Genomic DNA, 25,516 nt, shown 5'->3' with positions numbered 1-25,516 from the left:
AGGATAAGAAAGGGAGAAAAAAAGAACAGAAGTTCAGTAGAGCTAAACAAAAAACAAAAAGATAATTAAAAAAGAAAGAAAAAGAGAAAGAAGACAAGAAAAGGAAGAAAAACGCACATTCACGTATTCCTAAAATAAAAATTATAAGAGGAAAAAATAAGTTACTGGAAAATAATTTTTTTTCAAAAAAGGCAAAAATTAAAGATTAATAAAAGTTTTAGAAAAGAAAAAATTTTATATATATATAAGGTACCAAAAAAAAAAAAAAAAGAAGAAGAAAAAAAGTTCTTTGATTTTTTTTTGATTTTTTTGGGGGAGGTGTGGGAAGAATCCTGTATCTCCCTTGTGTCTGTAACCAGCCTCTTGTTGGAGCCTCTGGTCTGCTTGAGGTCCTGTGGCTTGATTGGTTTCTTAAGTCAGTTTGTTCAAACAGGCAGAAAAATGCTCTGTTTTACCCAAGATTTTGAGATCCCCCTCCCAGGTTCGTTTACTGGGAGGGTGATCTGCTTTGAGAATCACAAAGGAGGGGGATGCAGAGATGAGGCTAGGTTCTGGGTAGAGTTGAGGCCTTTCAACAAACAGTAGCTTTTCCCTGGGGCTATTTTGTGAAAAACTCACAGAGCCCAGCCTGGAGCCATTCTCAGGGTTTCTATTTTTCAATTGATTGTGGAGGCTGCTAGAGGGAGGGGCAGCCTCTGGCTCTGGTTACCCAGTGGGGAAAGCTACTCCTATGGCTGGCGCCTGAGCTGGGTGACTTTTCCCTGGATGGAGCTGAGTCTGGCAGGTCACTTCACCATTAAGTTCTTGTGACCTGCTAAATGACTAGTTTTATTCCAAGGCCTGAGTTGGAGCTAGCAGCTCCTCTGAGCTTTGAAGGTATCCAAGATGGAGATCTCTGGTACTGGGGGGGAGGGGTGGCCTTCCCTCCTCTGCTCCCTGAGAAGGAGTGAGGACGTCAGGCTTCTACTCACGCCGAGTTTTGGTTCCTGGGTCGTCTGGTCTGCAAACTGCAGGATGAAGATGTCCGCTCCTTGTCGGTTCTTGCTGGTGTTGAGTAGAATCCGCTCGCTTGCTGGGTCTGGCTCCTTCATCCCGGACTCTCTGTGGCTCAGGTATGGCCGCGGCCACCGCCGCCACAGCCACTGCTGCCGCCGCCGCTGCGGCTGCTGGCAAGTGCTCAGATGTGTCTCCTTGCCTTAGCTTCCCCTCTCTTGCCTAACTCTCTGTCCTGTGATGGCACACTTGGTGTGATTCTCTGGCTTAGGACTGTTCATTGGAACTCTAAAACTGCTTTCTATGCGAGAGCTTGTTCAGATTCCAGCTTCTCCTCCGCCATCTTCCCGGAACTCCCCATCTAAGAATTCTTAATTGGTATATTATTTGGTTTATTTTTAATTTCAATTTAATTTTATTGTAAAGGAAATTTACTTAGGGGTTACCTTTTCATAAGTAAGATAATGAGTACATTCCTTATGGAAGGAACATTGTTATCCCCTCCATCGATTTTTTTGTACACTCATACAACTACTGATTCTTTTGCAATTGCTATTGATCAATGGGTACTTTTTCTTTCTTTGTTCATGCATTTATATTATAAAATTGATATACAGAAGGTTTACTTGTCACCTAAAGAGTACAATTCATTTTATTTTCTAAATTTCAAATTTTGAACTTAATTACTAATTTTCTTTTGTTTCATTAGGGTAATTCTTTTTTCAGAGCTATAGGATTAGTTAATTTAATTGCATGATTTTCACACATGTAAATTAATCAGACACATATATTTTGCTTTTAAAATATTTAACATGTGAATATATAAAATTATTTTCTTAATTTTATATCATTGGTGAACTTAACTAAATTTATTTTCTTATATTTCTAAACATATTTTTCCAGGTCACAAATACTAACTGTATTTTCAAGAAGCACATACTTTATTAAGAAAGGCTTCATTACCTGGTCACTTTTTGAAAATTTAATTTCTTGTACTTGAATTTTAAAAAGTTTGAGCTGGGCATGGTGATTTGTGGCTTCATTTTCTAGCTATAGGAGGAACTGCAAATAGGTTTGTAATTCAGGAGAGCCTGGGAAATTATGAGACCTTATTCTAAAAATATCCATAGTGAAATGATTAGAGATATAGCCATCCATAGCGAGATATGGAGCACGCACCTGGATATCATATTCTAAATCTTGAGTTAAAACACCAGTAATCTCAATCTTTTGTCAAAATAAAATGATACATGTTTCAAAATGTTTATTATTTAAAACTTGTTTGCAAAGGTTCTCATGTGTTCTATTTCTTAATTTTCAATTTACTTAATCTATAAGAATCCAAGTGTACTGTCTTTTATTTCTCCTAAACTTTTAAATAGTATGAGCAATATTATTATTTCATATATTAACCTTCTTTTACTATTTGTGATAATTTCCTCTGTTTATTATGATAATATCAATATTCCAAATGTGTGTACGTGATGTGTGTGTGTGTGTTTGTGTGTGGTTTCTTTCTGTCTTTTGAAACAAAATACTAATGGTATACAGCTCCTGTATGGTCCATCATTCTGTCCCCTCTCACTCTCCTCTGTAGTACAGCTCTCAAGTCATTATCATTCAGCTTTATTATGCTGTAGTGTTACCTAAATTTTAACTCATTCCTAAATTAATTTTAGTGGCTTCAAGCATTCTCTAAAGACATTTTTCTATATATAATATCTGGGGCCTTGTGTTTTCACAAGGTGCAAAATATTAGTAACTATCAAACATCTAGATAACTGTGTTATTGGATATTGGTCCACCTGCTCAATAAACTCGCATGTAAGTTCAAGGAATACAGATCATTCAGAACAATCTTGTAAAATGGTGTAACTTGAGCTCTCATATTAGATTTGAATCTTATTACCATGTTTAGTAGTTAGGACAAAATAGCTCTACTGTAAGAACAGACACACAGAAGAATGTAACAGATTTATCAAAAAAAATTCTTAGTTTTATGGTCAAAAGATTTTTAAAAGGATGCTATGAACTTTATCAAATAAAAATAGAATTTTAAATAAGTGTATTGGCACTATTTCTTCTCTAGATTTAAAGAATGATCTTGGACTACTACCTTAAACATTATCCAAAAATTTGTAATAAGAAATGATTATCAAACTAAATGTGAGATATAAAAACTGACAATATGTAAATGTAAAAATTCATGACATTGGATCAGTAAAGGTTTCTAAACATTTGACATGGAAAACATTAGTGGCTAAAGAAAAGCAAGAATAAACGGGTTAATATCAACTGATGACCTTTCATAATTCTATGAAAGAAGTGAAAACCTATCCAACCGACAGAAGGCACATATTTGTTAATGCTACAATGTTAATTTGACAATGATCCTGAGTCTTAACTACTTTTATATCTTCTAATTACATATAAATTTTTTCCAGAACAGGTTATTTCTTAAAAGAACATATGTAAATTAATGGTCAATAAGAAGAGCAAATGAATTAAGCTCCTCTTTAGTAACTAAGAAAAAATAAAAATAAAACTCATTTCTATGACCATAATATAAAAAGATGACAGAAAATATAGTAATGCATTTGTGGAGAAATTGATATACTCTAGATAGCAGAATGATTTGTATAATACTGCAATCAATTTTGCAAGCAAGTTTTCAAGTCTTCTAAAGGTCAAAGAGAATTGTATATGATCCAGCCATTACACTTCTATGTATTAGTAAAGAGAAGTAAAAAACTTATTTGGACAGGGAATGTAGTTCATTGACAGTGCACTTGAATAGTATGTGTGAGAATCTGGAAATAATCCCCAAAACAAATTTTGAAAAGACACACTATAAAGGATATATGGAGGACAAATTCCTGTAACTTAATTTTGTATCTATTTTAATGTCTGTTCTAAAATTTACAGCATTTCTTTTTTATTTATTTTATTTTATTTTTATTATTGTGAACATACTGCACAGAGGGGTTACAATTACATGGGCAAGATAATGAGTACATTTCCTATCAAACATTGTAGCCTCCTCATTTTTTTACCCTTCACATCCCTTCCCAGCCTCCCCCCACCCCCCACCCAATCCTTCCCCCCCCCCCCACCAAAGTTGTAAAGTTCATTTTCGACCTGACAACTTGTACTTCTCATTGCTGCAACGGGTCCACCTGTATCCTTATTTAAACGACTCGTTTTTCCCCTTCCCCTCCACAAATTATACCGACACCAAATACAGTGAAAGCAGGGGTTATACTGTGGGGGAGGGACATACAAAGCAACAAAGAAACAATCTTATAAATGCGTTAGAAACAAATGCATAAAAAAACATTTAAATACATATCTTAGGGTTCAATAAAATTTACAGCATTTCTATTTGAAGAAATGCAAATTTGTGAAAATTAGGCTTGGAAAACCTCTGATTGTACCCTTCACTTCCAAAGCACTAAAGTGTATACAATAAAAGGAGATAAATATATTACATATGAATTTCATGTCAGCAATATATATATATACATATATATATATATATATATATATATAGTTAAAAATAATTCACACAAATTGCAGAATACCTAAAAAGATGGTTTCGTTGTTGGCTAAAAATTCTTTGTAAACTACAGTTTTTAAAACAAAGATGTGATTCTGTTTATTTTGTTTATTTTGGTTTTTTTTTGAGTTTATACAGAGATAACTCAATCAAAAAGTGTATGTGATAACTGAAATATCTAGGAATTATGCATCACTTATAAGTAATTGATAACATTTTCTGGAAGAAACTTTTAGTAAATGACAGAAGACCCAAATCTATGAATGTACATTTTATGAAAGCCATGTTACTTGCTCAATCCAATTGCTTTCCTCTTTTTGATAGAAAAAAAGTATTCTCAAGATAAGAGCAAACAGCAGTGAAAAGAAACAAAATACACAATCATCTTGATTTATTTGTGAAAATAACAAATGAAATAAAACAATTCCACTTAAGAAACTCCAACATTAGTATCTATGAAGATGTTCCTGAATGCCAAGATCCATTGAATTTTTGGAATTTTAATTTCTACTAACATATGAAAACTCGAACAAGAAAACAAATATAGTCTTAGAGCAAACCAGCCTTGGAATAATTTTCTTAATTGTTTTGAAATTACAAAAGAATTGATAACATTAAAATGATCCTTTCCTATGGAAACATTTAAAAATGTTTATCTCTTATTATAATTCAAATAACAAACAAGAGAAATTTTATATAATCATTGCAAATATCATTTTATTACTATCATAAAATAGAATAAATGACAAGACCCAATATATTATCATTATTATTAATTCCTAAACATTACTTAAATATCTTAAGCAATCTAAATAGTCATGTCTTTAACATAGAGGTAAATATTCTATACTTTTTTTAAATAGAAGTTTTTTTTTTGTGAAAGTACAGTACAGAGTGGTTACAATTAAATAGGGATACAGGTGGACCCATTGCAACAACGAGATGTACAAGTCGTTATGTCGAAAACGAACTTTATTCTATAATTGTTACTTAACATTTTCCAGGGGCATATATTCATGTTTCTTTTTTTATTGTGAAAATACTGTACAGAGGGGTTAAAATTACATGGGCAAGAGATAATGAGTACATTTCTTATCAAGCATTGTTGCCTCCTCCTTTGTTCCCCTTCCCATCCCTTTCCATAAAAACCCCCGCCCTCTACCCAGTTCTCCCCCCCCCATGCAGGCTAAAGAAGCTTTCTAAGAAATGTTCACAGTAGTTAAAAGATGTTTTTATGAAATTAATGTGATATATGTTGTTGTTCTTGTTCTTGTTCTTGTTGTTCTCGTTGTTGTTTGCAAGGCTTGGGCATTGTCCCTAAGCCTTTTTATGCTCAAAGGCAGCACTCTACAACTTGAGACACAGAGCTAATTTCTGTTTTTAGTGGTCAATTGGAGATAAGAATCTAACAAGTACTTTTTTGACTGGGATAGTTTTGAACACAATTCTAAGATCTCATTACCCAAAATAGTTTGAATTATAGGCGTAAGTCAATGGCACTTGGTTTGATGTATTTTTTAAATTTTAATTATGTTTTAAGATTTTTGTTTCACTATAATGTACATCGTTCTACACATAAATTTAGGTATATGTTTATATTTCTGGTGAAAAATAATCTCTAAAAATGTATGTCTTTCTACATACAATAAATATGTATATATGTGTGTGTGTGTATATATATATATATATATATATATATATATATTTCTGAAGACAGACTCCCTCTAAAATTTTTATGCTAATATTTATTTACCTTTTTCATTCAAAGATATACACTCTATTTTTCCGAAAGTTTCCTAGAATAAAATAACTAATATTTCAATAGAATGTAGAGTTTATTACGTTCAGGGGAATTTCAGATATACACATGATATTATAGTAAAATTTGCAGTATATTACTTGAAATAATTCTGTTCAAACTCATAAATACTTGTGTGTGGTGATGGGGAGAGAGGAAGTTAATTCATACTGGTTAGGAATTTGCAATACTTCAAAAATCTATTCCATAATTTGTTATAAGCACATAGTCAAGCTACCTGATATGCTTTAGTTTTATTGTTTATTTGTTCAAAATTTTAATATGGATGCATGCACAGTGGTAACACTAAAATTATTAATCAAAAGACAAATAATCACAAAATCATAGACACATGTCAGACTTTCAATAGTTAGCACTTATGATGTTAATAATAATTTTGATGGATACGATGATGACAACAGTGTAGCCTGATAATGTCATTGGAGTAATTGAAAAGGAAAAAACTTTACACGTTTTTGAAGTTAGATTTCCCACATTGAATACATAGTAATAAACAGCGTTGGATTACATACAATAAGGATAACAAGAGGAGAGTCTCAATATCAATAAATACATTCACATAAACAGTCAGAGACCGTAAAAACTCTAATTCCTGCAGTCTCTCTAATGTATACTCACTTTTCTTGATGGTACTATTTTCTTATAAATAAAATTGTTTATTTCCACATTTTGATGGACTAAAGTGTAATTTTCAACTTAGTGGGATTAGTTCAAATAACATTCTCATATAGATACTATTCAGTAACCAATGTTTTCAAATGATATATTGAGTATGTTCTTCAATACAGCTGTAAAGACATGACACAATTTACATAATACCACTTTCATATCTGTAGTTACCTAGAAAGGACATAGGCCTTAGAGCCAGGAGGTAAAACTTATTTTTATTTCTACATGAAACAATTTGTGGCTTTATATCAACAAACTGAATTTCACTCTTTCCTTATTTGTAAGGTAAAGTGGAAAATGTAAGGACTCTTTTCTTTATTCTTGCTCTAGAAGTCAACAAATATATTCTTCATTATTTCTGTTACATTACATTGATTTACACATGAGAAATGTAAGGCCAACAATCAATGTAGTGAGTAAATAGTGATACAAGAATATGTGTCTGAGCTCTTCACTCTGTGTGCTTACAAAGAGAGTAATTTGGTGATAGAGAGGACCAATATGAAAAGACTACGGGGGAAAAGCGTACTTTCGAAATGGTTGTTTTAGGACTAGGTTACAGTGATGAGTAAATGAAACAGGCTGGTGTTAGGGGCATAAAAAGCAGTACAGAGAAATCATATTGTGTAATTCGTTATGTCGAAAACGAACTTTACAACTTTGGTGGGGGGGGGAGGATTGGGTGTGGGGTGGGGGGAGGATGGGAAGGGATAGGAAGGGGAAACAAAGGAGGAGACTAAAATGCTTCATAAGAAATGTGCTCATTATCTTGCCCATGTAAATCTAACCCCTCTGTACAGTATTTTCACAATTAAAGAAAGTCATAAAAGCTCCAAAAAAAGAAATCATATTAGTCATAAAAAACTGAGTAAATCTTGATCATTCATCTTATCTAATAGGAGGGAGTAGATGGGTAAGAAGAAATGTAAAGAGCTTCCACACGTTTGGCTGGTAACTGTGTTAGTGATGTTCTTAGTAATAAGAACCACAGGTGTTAATAATGGATTTAGGGGGAAAATATCTGATAGTTCTAAAGTTTATATTAAACAGAAGCAAAGGTAGGTCTGTTTAGACATCATCAAAATATCCACGATCATGAATAGGAAAAAAGAATAATAAAATTGGGGGCATTATTGGAGGGAAGAGGAAAAGGAAAGTTCTGACACAAGTGTGAGCAATGTGAGTACCAGTGTGGATAAGATTTGAAGAAAGAGATACATAAGGAAACAAAAAAAGTAGTAAACAGAGATTGACAGAATTAAAGGAAGGAAAGAATTTGCAGGAAGAACTTGAAGGAAATATGCTATTTGGATTTGAAAAGTAAAAGGACATAGACAAGTTCAATAAGAAAAGTGTTTTGGTGAAAGTCATCTTGATAAAATTTTGAGATATGAATATGAATCCATAAAATTCTGGATCCATGAATTCAACAGAACCTGTTGATTTTAAATGTTGGGAACAAATGCTTTTATCCAGACCTTAGAAGAATTATACAGATATAACTGTCATGAACTTTACTTAGAGGTATTCTGTGAATATTTTTTGAAGACTTTTTTAGCCAGGAGTTTATAGATTGAACTACAGCACAAACCAGCCTAATTTGTCCTACAGTTCCAACGAGTGGCCCATATATCCACATCAGTTTGGAATTTTATTGAAATATCTTTAGATATGTTTGGATATCTTATCAGCCTATTCATTATAAATGTAGGAAAAATAACACCAAGTATTAGGTTCAACATACAGCTTTACTGATGTGACTGAAGACTCCTGGAATTGATTCTTCTTTAGAATAGAAAATGCTTCAATAGCCATTGACACATCATAACTGTCATATACTCTATTTAACTCTAGTTCTTGTTAGGGATATCTCCATGCTGAAATAACCGTGTCAATCAACCTGCCAGAAATTCTTATATGTAGGAAGTTCTCTTATAAACTTGAAACTTTATTGAATGGAAGAGCTCAGACATTACCCTCACCAGTAAGATTAAATGCCTAAAAAGATATGACATTTTGCTTTAATGCCTTTCTTTCATTTTCTCATACCCATTTGCAAGTAAGGAAGGATTGTGATGTAACAATAATACAATGGTGACTAGTATTAACACAACATCTAGGATCTAGTGTTAATTCGGATGCTTTCTAATTAGCTCCAGATTTTGTGAATATTTATATTTCTCCTAGGAAAACTAATGAGCTCCAAGAAAATGTCCCTAAGGTGCTTTTCAATTCTAATATCACTGTTTGTCTCAAAATTCTTTAAATTCTACATCCTCTAATGTGGGCATAGTGTTATACTGTGGAACTTTTCTCCTGAGAGAGTGAGTACTACCCTATTGTTTAACATGGACAAAGTACCTTAATACATAGACTGGGCATGTGCAACAAGGAGTGGTAGTTGAACAATGTTCTTAGCAGTTTGTACAGATGAAATGGAAATAGAGCAACTCTGAACTCAAAAGGAATGTGCAAAAAAGACAACGGCACAACGTAGAATGTGCCAAGGAAATGCTGAAGTGTAATTTCAAATTATGAGCTCAGGTGTCAGGGTGTGTTCAAAGTACAGCTTCAGACAATGTAGTTGGATATCTTGGGGGGGGGGGGGAATCTACTTTAAACTATGCTGAGATAATTGTAAATGTAGAAGCTCCTGACTCTGACTCTAATCAGCCACAACATCATCAACTTAGGGACTATTTACCAAGTGCAAATTGAGAAAAGAGGGCAAAACAAAGTTAGTGTTCAAGGTGAAGGAATGGACATCACATAACTTTACTTATAAGTCTTCATTTATTTTGGAGCATTAAAGTAGGAAAAAGTCAAGTAAATATTTTCAAGAATCTAAATTGAATGGGAGGTATGATATTGTTCTCTTTTTAACTTGGAAGTTAAAGATTATGTCTTTTTATACTCTAACTTGAGAAAATGATCTGCTGTCAGTTATTTTCTTCTCTTCCCCTTCTTTTGCCCTTCCACTTACATACTTTTTATTTAAACAGACATATTTGAACTTGCATTTCTAAATGCTTCAAAATTATCTGAACTACTTACTACTGCTGGCAGCCTTCTATATCTTTCTCAAGGGAATATTTTGTCACTACCATTTTTATCCTATATGATACTGGATATCTTTCTGCCTAATTCAGTGCAAGATATGCATTAGATTCATCCAGATATCTCAACCCTTGTACCACCATGAAATCCTATCTTACATAGAAATCATGATTTTAGTATGTCTGGGGAGATGGCATCTGTCATTTTTGAATGACCCTAAGTAATAGTTACATGCAATCATGTTTTAAACCAATATGTCACTCAGTAAATGAATAATTGACAAAATGTGGTATATATGCAGCGGAATTCTATGCTTCCAATTCCAAATGGAAAGACTTGGAAAAGTCCTACTAAGTAAAATAAACAAGACACAAAGGAAGAGATTCCATAGTTTCTCTCAGTTGTAATAAGTTGGAAATATCTAGGATAGTCCTAGCAAATGAGCAGAATGGCTCAATGGATATGTATAAGATGATGCTGAGCAAAATGACCTCCTGGAAACACAGGCTTTTCTTTGTGGTTGTTTTTTTTTAATGTACAATGTGATTTCTTTTTTTCTTTTGCGTTTTCCCCAATGGTTTGTTCCCTGCAGTATTTGATTTCAGTATCATGTGTCATTGTGTATACATTTACTTAATTTGGCAAGGGAAGAGGAACAACAAAATTTTGAGACAAAGAACAAAGGGCAAACCAACTCAATAGCAATACTCACAATAGAACACTTTGGAAATTTACATTACAACTTGTGAGGGGTATTGGGGTGAAGGAAAACTGTGAGAAAAGTGAGGGAGGGGGTAAAAAGTTCTACATGTTATCTATTCACAATTATTGCAACCCGTTGTATATATCACCTTGACTGTAAAATTAAATTAAAAAATAAGCTACATAAAATATAATTTCAATGTATTTGTATAGTAAATATTATTCTGTTATCCCTTTCACTATCAGAGGGTCATCAACTTGAATGTTATCAAAGTATACAATATTTTCACAATATACTTGCCATTATTTTAGTATTGTCTTATAGTAAAACAGTAAGCAGTTCAATTCTGTGGAAACTCCTAACTTTTAAAACTGAATAATTGTTAAGAGAACAGAATATAAGTGTTCTTCAATATGTCCATGACTATTAAATACTCATTCTAAAATTCTGAACATGCCATACCAGAGACATTTAAAACAGTGTCTGTTTGCTTTTTATTTAATTCTGCAATAGATACAGTTTCCAATGGGATATTATGTATTTTAAAGTCAACAGAAAAAAGAGCCACATTCTGTTAGAAGATAAACCTGTGAACTATGCACTATCTATAATAATTAATTACAGAAGAGTAAACATTTGTTCATCAGAGTAAGCTATTCTTCCTTTCTCTCTCTCTTTTCTTTCTTTCTTTCTTTCTTTCTTTCTTTCTTTCTTTCTTTCTTTCTTTCTTTCTTTCTTTCTTTCTTTCTTTCTTTCTTTCTTTCTTTCTTCCTTTCTCTTTCTTCCTTTCTTCCTTTCTTCCTTCCTTCCTTCCTTCCTTCCTTCCTTCCTTCCTTCCTTCCTTCCTTCCTTCCTTCCTTCCTTCCTTCCTTCCTTCCTTTCTTTCTTTCTTTCTTTCTTTCTTTCTTTCTTTCTTTCTTTCTTTTTTGTCAGTCGTGGGGCTTGAACTCTGGGCTTCAGCACTATCCTTTCACTCTTCAGCTCAAGGCAAGTGCTCTACCGCTTGAGGCACAGCACCATTTCTGTTTTTCTAGTAGTTAATTGGAGATAAGAGTCTCACAGGCTTTGACTCCGAGGTCTTTGATCCATTTCGAGTTGATTCTGGTGCAGGATGATATATAAGGATATAGCTTTAGTTTTCTACAAGTTAACCAATTTTGCCAGAACCATTTACTGAAGAGGCTGTCTTTCTTCCATTCTATTTTTTAGCTCCCTTATAAAAGATTAGATGATTATAGGTCTATAGGTTCATTTCAGGATTTTCAATTCTATTCCATTGGTCCTGAGGTCTGTTCTTGTGCCAGTACCAAGCTCTTTTGATTACTATGGCTTTATAATTGAGTTTGAAATTTGGTATTGATATTCCTCCAGCAGTGTTCTTTCCACTGAGGAGCGTTTTTGCTCTTTGGGGTCTTTTATTGTTCCATATGAATTTTTGGATTGCCTCTTCTATTTCCTTGAAGAATGAGGTTGGAATTTTGATAAGTATCGCATTAAATTTGTAGATCTCCTTGGGAAGTATTGCCCTTTTCACCATGTTAATCTTTCCAATCCAGGAGCATGGGAGTTTTTCCCATTTTCAAAGTTCTGTTTTGATTTCCTTTTTCAAGATTTTGAAGTTTTCATCATAGAGGTCCTTCACTTCTTTGGTTACGTTAATTCCTAGGTATTTTATTTTTTGTGTGGCTATTACAAATGGAGTTGTTTTCCTAATTTCAGCCACACTTTTCTCATTGTTGGCATACAGAAAAGCCATTGATTTTTGAGGGTTTATTTTATACCCTGCTACTTTGCCAAAGTTTTGAATCACCTTGAGTAATTTGGGAATAGAGTCTATGAGATTCTTTAAATACAAGATCATGTCAACTGCAAAGAGGGAGAGTTTTATTTCTTCTTTCCCTCTTTGGATCCCCTTTATGTCTGCATCTTGTCTTATTGCTCTAACTAGGCAATTTAATACTAGATTGAAGAGAAGTGGAGAGAGTTGACATCCTTGTCTTGTTCCTGAGAAAAGCGGAAATGGCTTTAGTTTTTCACCATTAAGTATAATGCTGGCTGTAGGTTTGTCATATACAGCCTTTATTGTTTTGAGGAATGTTCCATGGATTCCTAAATTTTCCAAAACCTTCATCATCAAAGGGTATTGGATCTTGTCGAATGCTTTTTCTGAAACTATTGTGATAACCATGTGGTTCTTATCCTTGCTCCTGTTGATGTGATGAATAATATTAATTGATTTGCGTATATTGAATCAGATTTGCATCCCTGAAATGAATCCTGTTTGATCATGGTGTATGATGTTTTGGATGAATTGTTGAACTCAATTGGCCAAAATTTTGTTGAGAAATTTTGCATCAATATTCATCAAAGAAATGGGTCCATAGTTCTCTTTCTTTGATGAGTCCCTGCGTGCTTTTGGGATGAGGGTTATGATGGCTTCATAGAATGTGTTCGGTAGTCAACTTTCTCTTTCAATTTCATTGAAGAGTTGGAGGAGTATTGGTGTGAGCTCTGCTTTGAAGGCCTTGTAGAATTCCGCTGTAAAACCATCTGCTCCTGGACTTATCTTAGCTGGGAGGTCTCTTCTTGCTGTTTCTATTTCAATGCCTGATATGGCCCTGTTAAGATGGTTTAACTCATCTTGGTTTAGTTTTGGCATGTCAATATTTGCTAGGAAAAGGTCCATTTCTGCCAAGTTCTCAAACTTATTAGCATAAAGTTTTGAGAAGTATTCCCTTAAAATGTTCTGAATTTTGGTTGTTTCTGTGGTGATATTTCCATTCTCATCTCTGAGTTTATTTATTTGGGTGTGTTCTCTTCTTTTTCTGATAAGATTAGCTTAGGGTCTGTCAATTTTGTTAAGTTTTTCAAAGAACCATCTCTTTTTTTTGTTGATTCTTTCTGTAGTTGTTTTGGATTCTAATTTACTTAATTCTGATTTAATTTCAATTATTTCTTTCTGTCTACTGGATTGGGGTTTATCTTGCTCCTCTTTTTCAAGGAGGCTCAGATGTCTCATTAAATTGTTAGTTTCAGATCTCTCCAATTTGTTGATATAGGAGCTCAGAGCTATAAACTTGCCTCTGAGTACTGCCTTTCCTATGTCCCAGAGGAGCTGGTAATTTGTGTGCTCATTTTTGTTGAATAGCATGAACATTTGATTTTCCTTTCTAATCTCTTCCATGACTCATTCGTGATTCAGCAGTGTGTTGTTCAGCCTCCATGTGTTACCTGACTTTCGTTGGTGGCTTTTGGTGTTGAGTTCTAATTTTATTCCCTTGTGGTCTGAGAGAATGCAAGGTATAATTTCAATGTGTCTGAATTTGGACAAGTTTGCTTTGTGGCCTAAAATGTGGTCTATTTTAGAAAATATTCCATGTGCTCCTGAGAAAAACGTGTATTCTGATGCTGTTGGGAAAAATATTTGGTAGATGTCTGTTAAATCTAATTCATCTATTCAGTTGTTTATATCTGCGGATTCTCTTTTGAGATTTTGCTGGGTTGATCTATCTAGTGGGGAGAGTGGTGTGTTAAAATGTCTTTGGATCTATGTGCGATTTGAGGGAAAGTAGTGTTTCTTGGATAAATTTAGGAGCTCCGTTGTTTGGCGAATAGATATTTAGAATTGTAATATCCTCCTGACGGAGAGATCCCTTAGTTTGTATGTAGCAACCTCCTTTATCTCTTCTCACAAATTTTAATTTGAAGTCTATTTTATCTGATATTAGGATTGCAACTCCCACATGTTTATGGTGGCCGTTTGCTTGGTAGATTGTTTTCCAACCTTTAACATTGAAAATGTGTTTGTTTTTACGGGCAAGATGTGACTCTTGAAGGCAGCAGATAGAAGGATCTTGTTTTTTAATCCAACTAGACAGTCTATGTCTCTTAATTGGAGAGTTAAGTCTGTTAACGTTAAGAAATAGGACTGAGAGTTATTTGGGAGTTCCTGCCATGTTATCCAACTTCTTGGGGACTGCGAAAACTGGGTTCTTCCTATGGTTCTTGTATTCTCAGTTTGGGTGTAGTTTCTTGGCTTTTTTGTGATATTGTTGATTTTCTATGTGTAGGACTTCTTTAAGAAACTTATGTAGGGCTGGTTTGGTGGAGATATAGTGTTTCAATTTTTCTTTGCTATGGAAGGTTTTTATTTGGCCTTCAGTTATGAAGGAGAGTTTAGCTGGGTACAGTATTCATGGTTGATAGTTGTTTGTTTTTAGAGCATGGCATACATCATTCCAGGCCCTTCTTGCTTTGATTGTCTCTGCTGAGATATCTGTGGCGACTCTAATTGGTTTCCCGTTATAGGTGATTATTCTTTTCTCCTTGACAGCTTAAAGGATCTTTTCCTAGGTCTGAATTGATCCAGTGTGGATTATAATGTGATGGTGGTATGTCCTATTCTGGTCTGGTCGATTTGGAGTTCTAAAAGCTTCTTGTATTTGAATAGGCCTATCTTTTTGCATGTTCGGGAAGTTCTCTGCTAGGATCCTGTTAAACAAATTCCCTAGACCATTAAGTTCTGTTTCTAGGTGCTCCTCTACACCCATTATCCTTAGATTAGGCCTTCTGATGGTGTCTTCCAAGTGTTGGATAGATCTCTAATTTTTCTTGGATTTGTCTTGGATGGTTGTATATTCTTTCTCTATAATGTCTAGGCTGTCTTCAGTCCTCGAGATTCGGTCTTCTGCATGGTCTAACCTTCTGTCGAGGCTTTCTACTTTCAGGATGGAATAGGAGAAAGCCTAGATCTCCAAAATTTTCTAAATAGAGAGCCGGAAACACAACACATCAAAGAAAGCTTGGACAAATGGGATTGCAAGAAGTTGCAGAGCTTCTACACTGCAAAGGACATAGCTAGCAAGATCAATAGAAAGCCCACGAATTGGGAGAAGATCTTCACTAGACATACAATGGACAAGGGTCTCATATCTAAAATACCCTTAGAACTCAAAAAATTAAATCCCCCAACAACAAATCCTCAAAGAAACAACTTCCCAATAAATAAGTGGGCTAATGACTTAAAGAGAAACTTCTCTGAAGAAGAAAAAAGGATGGCCAATAGACACACGAAGAAATGTTCAACCTCCCTAGTCATAAAAGAATTGCAAATCAAAACAATGTTGAGACACCACCTCACCCCAGTTAGAATGGCAAAAATCAAAAACTCTAATAACAACAGATGCTGGAGGGGATGTGGACAGAAGGGAACCTTACTTCATTGTTGGTGGGAGTGTAAACTTGATCAACCACTTTGGAAAGTAGTATGGAGTTTCCTCAAAAGATCCACATTGATCTCCCCTATGACCCATCAGTCCCACTTTTGGGCATTTACCCAAATGTTTACAACCAAGACCACACTAAAGCTACCAGCATAATTATGTTTACTGCAGCATTATTTACCATAGCTAAGATCTGGAACCAACCCAGATGCCCCTCAGTAGATAAATGGATCAAGAAAATGTGGTATATATACACAATGGAATTCTATGCCTCCATCAGAATGAATGACATTGCCCCATTTGTTAGGAAATGGAAAGACTTAGAAAAAATTATATTAAGTGAAGTAAGACAAGCCCAAAGAAACATAGGCCCTATGATTTCCCTTATTTGCAATATCTAATATATGTATGAGTCAAGCAGAAAAAGTCATAGAAGGTGATGTTAGGAAAATGAACCCTAAGATATGTATTTTAAATGTTTTTTTTTCTTTCATGCATTTGTTTCTAATGCAATTATAAGATTATTTCTTTGTTGCTTTGATGTCCCTCCCCCACAGTATAACCCCTGCTTTCACTGTATTTGAGTCGATATAATTTGTGGAGGGGAAGGGGAAAAACAAGTCATTCAAATAAGGATACAGGTGGATCTGTTGAAACAATGAGAAGTACAAGTTTTCATGTTGAAAACGAACTTTAAAACTTGGTGGGGGGAGAGGTTTTGGTGGGGGGGAAGATGGGAAGGGATGGGAATGGTAAACAAAGGAGGAGGCTGCAATGCTTGATAAGAAATGTACTCACTATCTTGCCCTTGTAATTGTGATCCCTCTGTACAGTATTTTCACAATAAAAAATAAAATTTAAAAAAATAAAAGAGTCTCACAGGCTTTTCTGCCTGGGCTGGCTTTGAACCGTGATCCTCAGATCTCATCCTCCTCATTAGCTAGGATTGCAGGCATGAGCCACAGGCGCCCGGCTTAAGCTAGTATTTCTATGACAATCAATGCTAAGTTTTTATGCCACAAAGTCATCCTAGCCCAACAGTTTCCAACTTGTAAGGTACACCATAAAATTCCCTATATTTACATCATGACTAGATTAACACTATTGTGAAAAAATACTGCACTTCTGCTGTGATGCCCTTCCAAATTTGCAAAGAACAGTACACTAAACATTACTGCATCATCCCCCCCCCCCCAGTGGTATTCTTGAGATCAGAACATTTGCAAATATTACTTTTTATTTTTATTTTACATTTATTTTATTATATGTTATTTGTTGGGTCTTCATCCATCCCACGAAAGATGGACGTGGTCTGAAGCAACATAAGTGTGCCGCTAGCCAATTCCCCAGCCTCCCTTAACCCGGCAAACTATCAGACATAGCGGGGAGTCAAGTGAAAGTAACTCGTTTATTAATACACAGCAAGCACTTTTCAAAAGCAAAAAGACTGGGTGGCCTGGGGAGGAAAAGGAACCAACCAATCACTGTAAAGGTCACACCTTATCATGCACCTAAGCTTCCATGAGCTGTTTATGCACTAAACATAAACAAATCGGGCTCTGCCCACTCAACTCTCTCTCAGCACAATCTTTGCTGCCCACATGTCCCACAGATTCCCCCTTTTTTGTTTTAATGTCATGCCCTCCTCCCAGTTAGTTATCCTTTTCCCTCCTCTGTAAAGATTATTTTAACAGGATTACATTGGTAAGAATAGCACTGGCCATGCAGGGGGTTCGAGGCAAGTCTGGGGGGCGAGATTCACCAGATAAGGATAGGGAGGGTCCTTGTGCAGGATTCCAGAGCCTGTCCCAGTTACCTCACATCCCCACCTAACACAGTAATAAACATCAGCCCCACTACAGGTAGAAATATCTGAAGCAGCTCGATTACTTCTGGGACATAAATAAAAGTCATTATCTCGTAAGGTTGTACTCTTCACAACATGGGAGCAGCTTGGGTATTAGGAGTTCCACACATGCTGCACGGTGCATCCTAGTGGGTCCCCACATTCAGGTCTTTCTACTATCATCCAGAAAAACAAGGAAATTTAAAGCAAACTCTGCAGACATAACAAAGCAATCCCAGACACCTGGTGTCTTTTAAGTAAGCCAGTTCCTTGTATGTGCCTTTAAGTGAGCAAAGGGGTCAAAATGACCTTTGAGCTTTACTGTCAGCTCCCAACACCCCATCTTTGTTTAAAGAAGTGAACCATCCTGTCTTAGGTTGGGTAGATTTGCCTTGTCTGCCTTAGCTATCATTGGGAACTTCTTCAGAGAGAAGCTGAATGCTTGTCTTAGGTTGGTCAGACTGACACCCCCTCTTACCTGTCTCTGGCTGCAGTTCCTCTCGGGGGAAATTCATTCACTTGGAGCTTGATCTTATGAACTAGCTGGCTAAACTCATAAGAGATTTGCACTGCACGGATAATGCAAAGAAGGCATAGAAAAACCATCAGCAAAAGCATTACCAGGCCAAGCAATATCATTAGCATTCCTTTAACATTAGTCAGGGATGGGATAGCAGTCTTTGCCACTTCAAAGTCTAGACGTGGGGCTTGTTCTAATCCAGCTGTTTGCCTGTGGGGTTGAAAAAGATCTAAAGACAAATTATTATGATTAACATTATCTGCCATAGCAGCTGTTGCTGCAGAGGCAGCTAATGAAATGAAGGCCAAAATCATACCAAGTTTTAGACATGTTTACAGGAAGCATATGGATTCAAGTAATGTCGCTATAGAAGCAATTAGTAAAAGAACAATGAGAGCAAGTAAAATTAAAATAATTAGCTAAACACATGCTTCGGCCACCATAGCCACTTTTCTTTCCTTGTTGGTTTGTTTATCCTTGGGCATCCTGTATAGAGAAAATGGGTAAAAACTTAAGGATCCTGGCAGGGATCCAAATGGGATGTGTAGGGCTAGATCTCTGGCAGGAGGTAAGTGTGAATGATGTCCACAAGGAACAAACACTGGGAGAATAGGCTTAAGCAGGTCTCCTTTATTCTTTCTCAAGGTGGGGGGGGGAGGCAGGACAAGGGGGAGAGTTTTGTAGCCCCAGCTTTCCCAACCTCCTGAGTCCTTCCCTTCCCTGCCAATCACTTCAAGGGGAGTTGTTGTAAGGCACTTGTGACAGGCACTGCTTGGTGACAGGCATTGATTGGTCCCCTGGGGGCATGTAGAGAGCACGGACAGCTCATGATTGTCAAGCTAGGCAGACATGCCTGTGGGTCACATCTCTATGAGCAGGAAGTGCAGGAAGTGTGCTTCAACTGCTACTCTAGCTGACTCAACCAGATCTGACCGACTCTACCCATAAATTCTCCCTTCTCTTTTAAAAAGACCGTCATTATGGTGACCCGTCATTGGAGGCATTTTTGCCGGGACTGTAAGCATTTAATAATTCCCAGGAGAATAAACCTTAATAGCGCAAGGCCTCCCCAGGTGACCAGAGAGGATGGTGAAAACCATTGTTGTAACTTTTTAAGCACATCTTCTAAAAATGAGGCAGCGCAAATAAGCTGTATGGTGGTTTGGTTTAGGCAGGTAACATCATGCAGCAGGTGGTGGGTGAAGTTTAAGTACTTAAGGCACCAAGGGCCGTTGATGTAGTTATTAAGTTTAGTGACATTAGGCGCTGGAGTGGAAAGCTAACAGACAGAAGTAGTCATATCATTACATAGTCCTCCTTGTAATCGAAGAAACGTAATCTCTTTTTGGAGCAAGTCTATTTGTTGCTGGAGCACAAGGAGGCCTCTGGTAAGATGATTGGCAACTTGCAAATGTTGTAATTCTATGGATGACAGTTGAGGGATGAGCTGGTTTATGTCTTGCACGGTGGACACGCTTTGGGACAGCGATATAGCGGTGGTGGTAGCTGAAGCCACTGTAGTGATGATCGCCGACACGATTGTCATTAGTAGCCAGAACAATAAATGCGGGAACACATACTAAACCTATAAAGTGATATGAGTCATTGGGTTGCCAGTGATTGCTGAGAGTGCAAGTAGCGGAGAAGTTGTCTCCTAGACAAAAAAAGAACAGGGCTCTAACCACTACCATTCCTGACACCTGGTTGCATGCAGAGTGGTTACAGTGACAAGTGTTGGCCAATAGGAAAGGGAACAAATCCAGGCAGGAATATGATGAACAAACGATTGGCATGGGGAGTACTAGGTCTCCCAATTGTCCCCTTGATGAGTTCTAAAACTCCTTTAGATTTTGAGGTTTGGGATTTTTTCAGATTGGTTGTATATAGCGGGGTAGACGGACAATGTGAGGACCCCAAATACTCTGCCTTGCCAGGAACTGGCACAAACGCTAATCACTAATTCCTCAAGAGGAATGGGAACATTGCCAAAGCTATCAGAGTTCCTGCATGGGCATAACTGCATATGAAAAGGAATGTCAGTAGCCTGAGTACAATATTTTCCGGTGGGACAAATGGGTTAGGGTGCCGTGTAGTTCCACCATCCTGTCCCATGAGTTACTGTTGAGAGGGGGATGGTACAGCCATCAAACTGTTTTACAGTCTCGTCTGAAAAACAAAAAGAGATGGCTCCCTTCCATCCAAAAGTAAGGTTTGTTTTTTGGTGCCATAGGGCATCTGCCAAAAAAGGAAGGCCAACCGTGCCATTGGAAGAAAGCATTTGAGGGATGATTGTGGTATCTTCCCCTACTATCATCAAGTTTTGGGGGCTAGACATTAACGTTATTTTACCTTGTCCTGTAGCAGATTGAGACTGGCTGTAATAATGGCACACATTAGGAGGAATAGAGTACCATGCCCTGAGTTAGGGTCTGGGGCCATAGCCTGGGCTTGTTCTACCAATTCCTTTAGGTCTCCCCAAGTGATGGCAGGGGCTCTAGCTCGAGGTTTGCATCTCCTCCTCCTCGGGCTGTTCAAGTGTAGTCGACACATCTCATTCGTAGGTGGTGACGGTTCGTCGTACAACTCCAGCTGCAGGTTTATCACCATGTCTGGAAAGATACAAGCAAATCCTCTCCCTTGTGCAATTAAGGGAGCAGAGCCCTCCCATTTTCTTGTGATGGGGTCCCTCCATCTAACCAAAGGGACTGGAGTAGGTGTTTTCATGAGTCCCCAATGCAGGGCCTCGGGGGATGCACCTGTGGTGGGTGTGAATGTTAAAACGTTTTTTACTATAAGGCAATAATTTAATTGTGTTTGGGGATCTTTATGCCCTAGCCCCTACAGTTTCCCCTTTTCTTTTAAAAGAAGGTCTTAATTTCTTTATGACTGCGTTCAACAATGGCTTGGCCTTGTGGGTTATATGGAATACCTGTCTGGTGTGTGATGTTCCAAAGGGTACGACATTCATGAAAGTATTTGGAGGTGAAGCAGGGCCATTGAATGTTTTAAGGGTCCAAGGAATGCCCTTAATTGTAATGGCATGTAGAAGTGACTTAATGGCGCGGCTTGTTTCACCTGTTAAGGCTAAAGCTGTTAGAAAGCCTGAGAATAAATCTATTCATACATGGACGTATTTTTGTTTGCTGAACTGGGGGATATGGTTTATGTCCATTTGCCATGTGCCATTGGGCCTAAGGCCTCACGGATTTGTTTCCATGGGTTGAAGTGATCCTAAGGGTAAAGGAAGTGCACAGGAGGAGCAGGATGGAATCCTGTGCTTGCATTGTTGGTGTGTCAAATCAGGAAATAATTGTTTGATAGTAGCAAAGGAAAGCGACCATGCAACGTTCAGGCCTGGTCCATGGACGTATTGGTGAGTAATACAGTTGGTGTGATAGCATGATCAATGGCTTCATTACCAGCAGCTAGGGGTATGGGGACGTTAGCATGAAATCTATTGTGTTGAATGTACCAGCGTTGGGCATGGTTGTCTAGTACAGTTTTCAGTTTACACATTATTCGTGTTATATCATGATCATCATCTCTTAATAAAGCTGCAGGAAGAATGACAACAGTTTGTACAGCATATAAACTATCAGAAAAAATATTAAGAGGTTCTCTGGGAAAAGATGTAAGGGCGAGTAAAATGGCCAGTACCTCAGCAGCTTGAATGGACAAGGAATCTTGTTGAATCATGTATTTTTTAGTATTAGCATTGTAAAATCCATTAACAGTTTTGCTAATATCGGTAAAAAGCACAACAGCTTGAGGGATAGGTTCCCCCTTGGGACGAGTACAGCATTTACATGAAAGTGGGAGTTCTTGTGTAACTTTAAAAAGGGTTCTTGGGCACATGATTATCAATGTTAAACTAGTAATGGATGACTTGTAAGGCTAATTCCTCTTCAGTTGTCAGAAAATTGAAGACTGTTTTTCGAATGGGCCAGATAAGACGGTCGGAGAATCAGCCATATGTTTGATGGCATCATTCCACGCCTTTGATGGCTAAGTTGCATAGCATGGTAATGGGTGTACTATTTTTTGGTAATTGCGAAGTGTCAAGGTGTACCCATTGTAACACACCACAAGTTTGAGTCAGCGCCGCCATTAGTCAATTATGAGTTAATATAATCAGGGTGATTTCGTCGGTGGTATCTAAAAACACCAAGGGTGTTGACCATATTCCATCAGTGACTTGTAAAACTTGTTGAGCATCAGGGGAAATTATACAAAGGGAAGTTGTGTCAGAGGGTCCCTGAAGCAATTGAAATAAAGTTTGGAGCTCTTGGGTAGGGAGGCGCATAAAATTGCGTACCTAATTGATATGTCCACATAATTGTTGTAATTCAGTTAAAGTATATTGGGACTTAATGACAATATTATACCCATATGGGGTAATTGTTTGATTTAAATGGTATCCAAATAGGCGTAAGGGGCTTTAAGTTGAATTTTTTCGGGGGAAATATGGAGGCCTATTTTCCTTGAGTTGTGTTAAACAGGCTTGAATGGCGGTAACCTCTTTATGTGCTATTAAAATGTCATCCATAAAAGCATTTTGAAAGCAAAGATCTAATAGCATGGGCAACATACATCTGACATATAGTAGGGCTATTTTTCATTCCTTGAGGGAGAACTTTCCATTGATATCAATGTTTGGGTAACTGACAGTGAGGTTTCCAAACTGAGAAGGCAAAATATTTTTATCTTTGGGATGTAGGTGGATGGAAAAAAGTAGTCCTTGATGTCAATAATGGCAATGTGCCAATCATTGGGTTTTGCAGAAAGATGTGGGAGTCCGGGTTGAAGCATTACCATCTTTTTCATATGAATATTTATGGAATGTAGGTCATGGAGAAGTCTCCATTTTCCTGACCTCTTTTTTTGGATAATAAAAATGGGAGAATTGTGGGGACTGATGCTTTGTTCTATATGCCCCTTTTCTAGTTGCTCCTCCACTAGAGTGTGAAGATGAGGGAGCTTTTCAGGGAAAATAGCTCACTGTTCTACCCAAATCGGTTTGGTGGTATCCCATTGGAGTGGAAATGGCTTTGGTCCTACAATAGTGGCCATTAAAATTGGGGGTACTGTGGGTGAATAATGGCTTGAACGGTTATGATGTCTTCATAAAAAGCCTTATCATCTGTTGTTATCACAATACCCATATTAGTGAGGACATCTCTTCACCATGGAAGGCCAGGGGCAACAAGAGGTTTAAAATCCCCGGTGACCCCATCACAGTCTTTCCATCTTACAGGCCATTGGGCATGGAGGGAATCTGTTTTTCCACCAACACCTTGTATTCAGGGGCCAGGAATTAGGTTCCACCGCAACCCTTTGACTTCTTTTTTTCTAAGGACTGTTCATTTAGCGCCCGTATCAATGATGCCCTTAAATTTTGTTCTTTAACCTTAAATTCCATTCTAGATTTTCCATTTTGGATAGGAAAAGTCCATTTCACTTGAGGTGGTGGTTGTTGTTTTTGTCCTCTTGGGGTAGGGGCTGAGGACTACCCCATATTTAGTTTAGAGGCTGAGTCTTAGAGTGGCATTCAGAGGCCCCCAAAAAACCCTTTTTACATTTAGGACATAGGGAAGGAGGTTGCTTTCTTTTGGGTGAACCCCAGAGTGAAGGGCAATCCTTTTTAAAATGAACAGTTCCCAGAGGAGCTGGTAATTTGTGTGCTCATTTTTGTTGAATATCATGAACATTTGAATTTCCTTTCTAATCTCTACCATGACCCAGTCGTGATTCACAGTGTGTTGTACAGCCTCCATGTGTTACCGGACTTTCTTTGGTGGCTTTTGGGGTTGAGTTCTAATTTTATTTCCTTGTTGTCTGAGAGAATGCAAGGTATAACTTCAGTGTTTCTGAATTTGGAAAAGTTTGCTTTGTGGCCTAAAATGTGGTCTATTTTAGAAAATATTCCATGTGCTGCTGAGAAAAATGTATATTCTGATGCTGCTGGGTGAAATATTCGGTAGATGACTGTTAAACCTAGTTGATCTGAACCTACTTGAAAAAGAGCACCAAGATCAACTCCAATTCAGTAGACGGAAAGAAATAATTGAAATTAAATCAGAATTAAATGATTTAGAATCCAAAACAACTATGGAAAGTATCAACAAGAAAAAGACTTGGTTCTTCAAAAAATTAAAATTGACAGACTCTTAGAAAATCTTATGAGAAAAAGAGGAGAACACACTCAAATAAATGAACTCAGAGATGAGAATGGAAACATCACCACAGAAACAACCAAAATTCAGAACATTTTAAGGGAATACTTCTCAAAACTTTACGCTAATAAGTTTGAGAACTTGGCAGAAATGGACCTTTTCCTAGCAAATATTGACATGCCAAAACTAAACCAAGATGAGTTAAACCATCTTAACAGGGCCATATCAGGCATTGAAATAGAAACAGCAATAAGAGACCTCCCATCTAAGAAAAGTCCAGGACAAGATAGTTTTACAGTGGAATTCTACAAGGCCTTCAAAGCAGAGCTCACACCAATACTCTTCGAACTCTTCAATGAAATTGAAAGAGAAAGTTGACTACCGAACACATTCTATGAAGCCATCATAACCCTCATTCCAAAAGCACGCAGGGACTCAGCAAAGAAAGAGAACTATAGACCCATTTTTTGATGAACATTGATGCAAAACTTCTCAACAAAATTTTGGCAAAACAACATCAACAATCCATCCAAGAAATCATATACAGGATTCATTCATATACAGGAATCAAACAGGATTCATTTCAGGGATGCAAAGCTGGTCCATTATACGCAAATCAATTAATATTGTTCATCACATCAACAGGAGCAAGGATAAGAACCACATGGTAATCTCAATAGATGCAGAAAAAGCATTTGACAAGATCCAACACCCCTTTATGATGAAGGCCTTGGAAAAATTAGGGATCCATGGAATATTCCTCAATACAATAAAGGCTGTATATGACAAATCTACAGCCAGCATTATACTTAATGGTGAAAAACTAAATCCATTTCCTCTTAACTCAGGAACAAGACAAGGATGTCCACACTCTCCACTTCTCTTCAATCTACTATTAGAATCCCTAGCTACAGCAATAAGACAAGATGAAAGCCTAAAAAGGATCCAAATAGGGAAA

Source organism: Dipodomys spectabilis, unplaced genomic scaffold, assembly GCF_019054845.1.
Source record: "Dipodomys spectabilis isolate Male_0828 unplaced genomic scaffold, ASM1905484v1 ptg000149l, whole genome shotgun sequence".
NCBI classification, from domain to species: Eukaryota; Metazoa; Chordata; class Mammalia; order Rodentia; family Heteromyidae; genus Dipodomys; species Dipodomys spectabilis.
The sequence above is the reverse complement of the archived record's forward strand: the minus strand, read 5'-3'. Positions refer to the sequence as shown.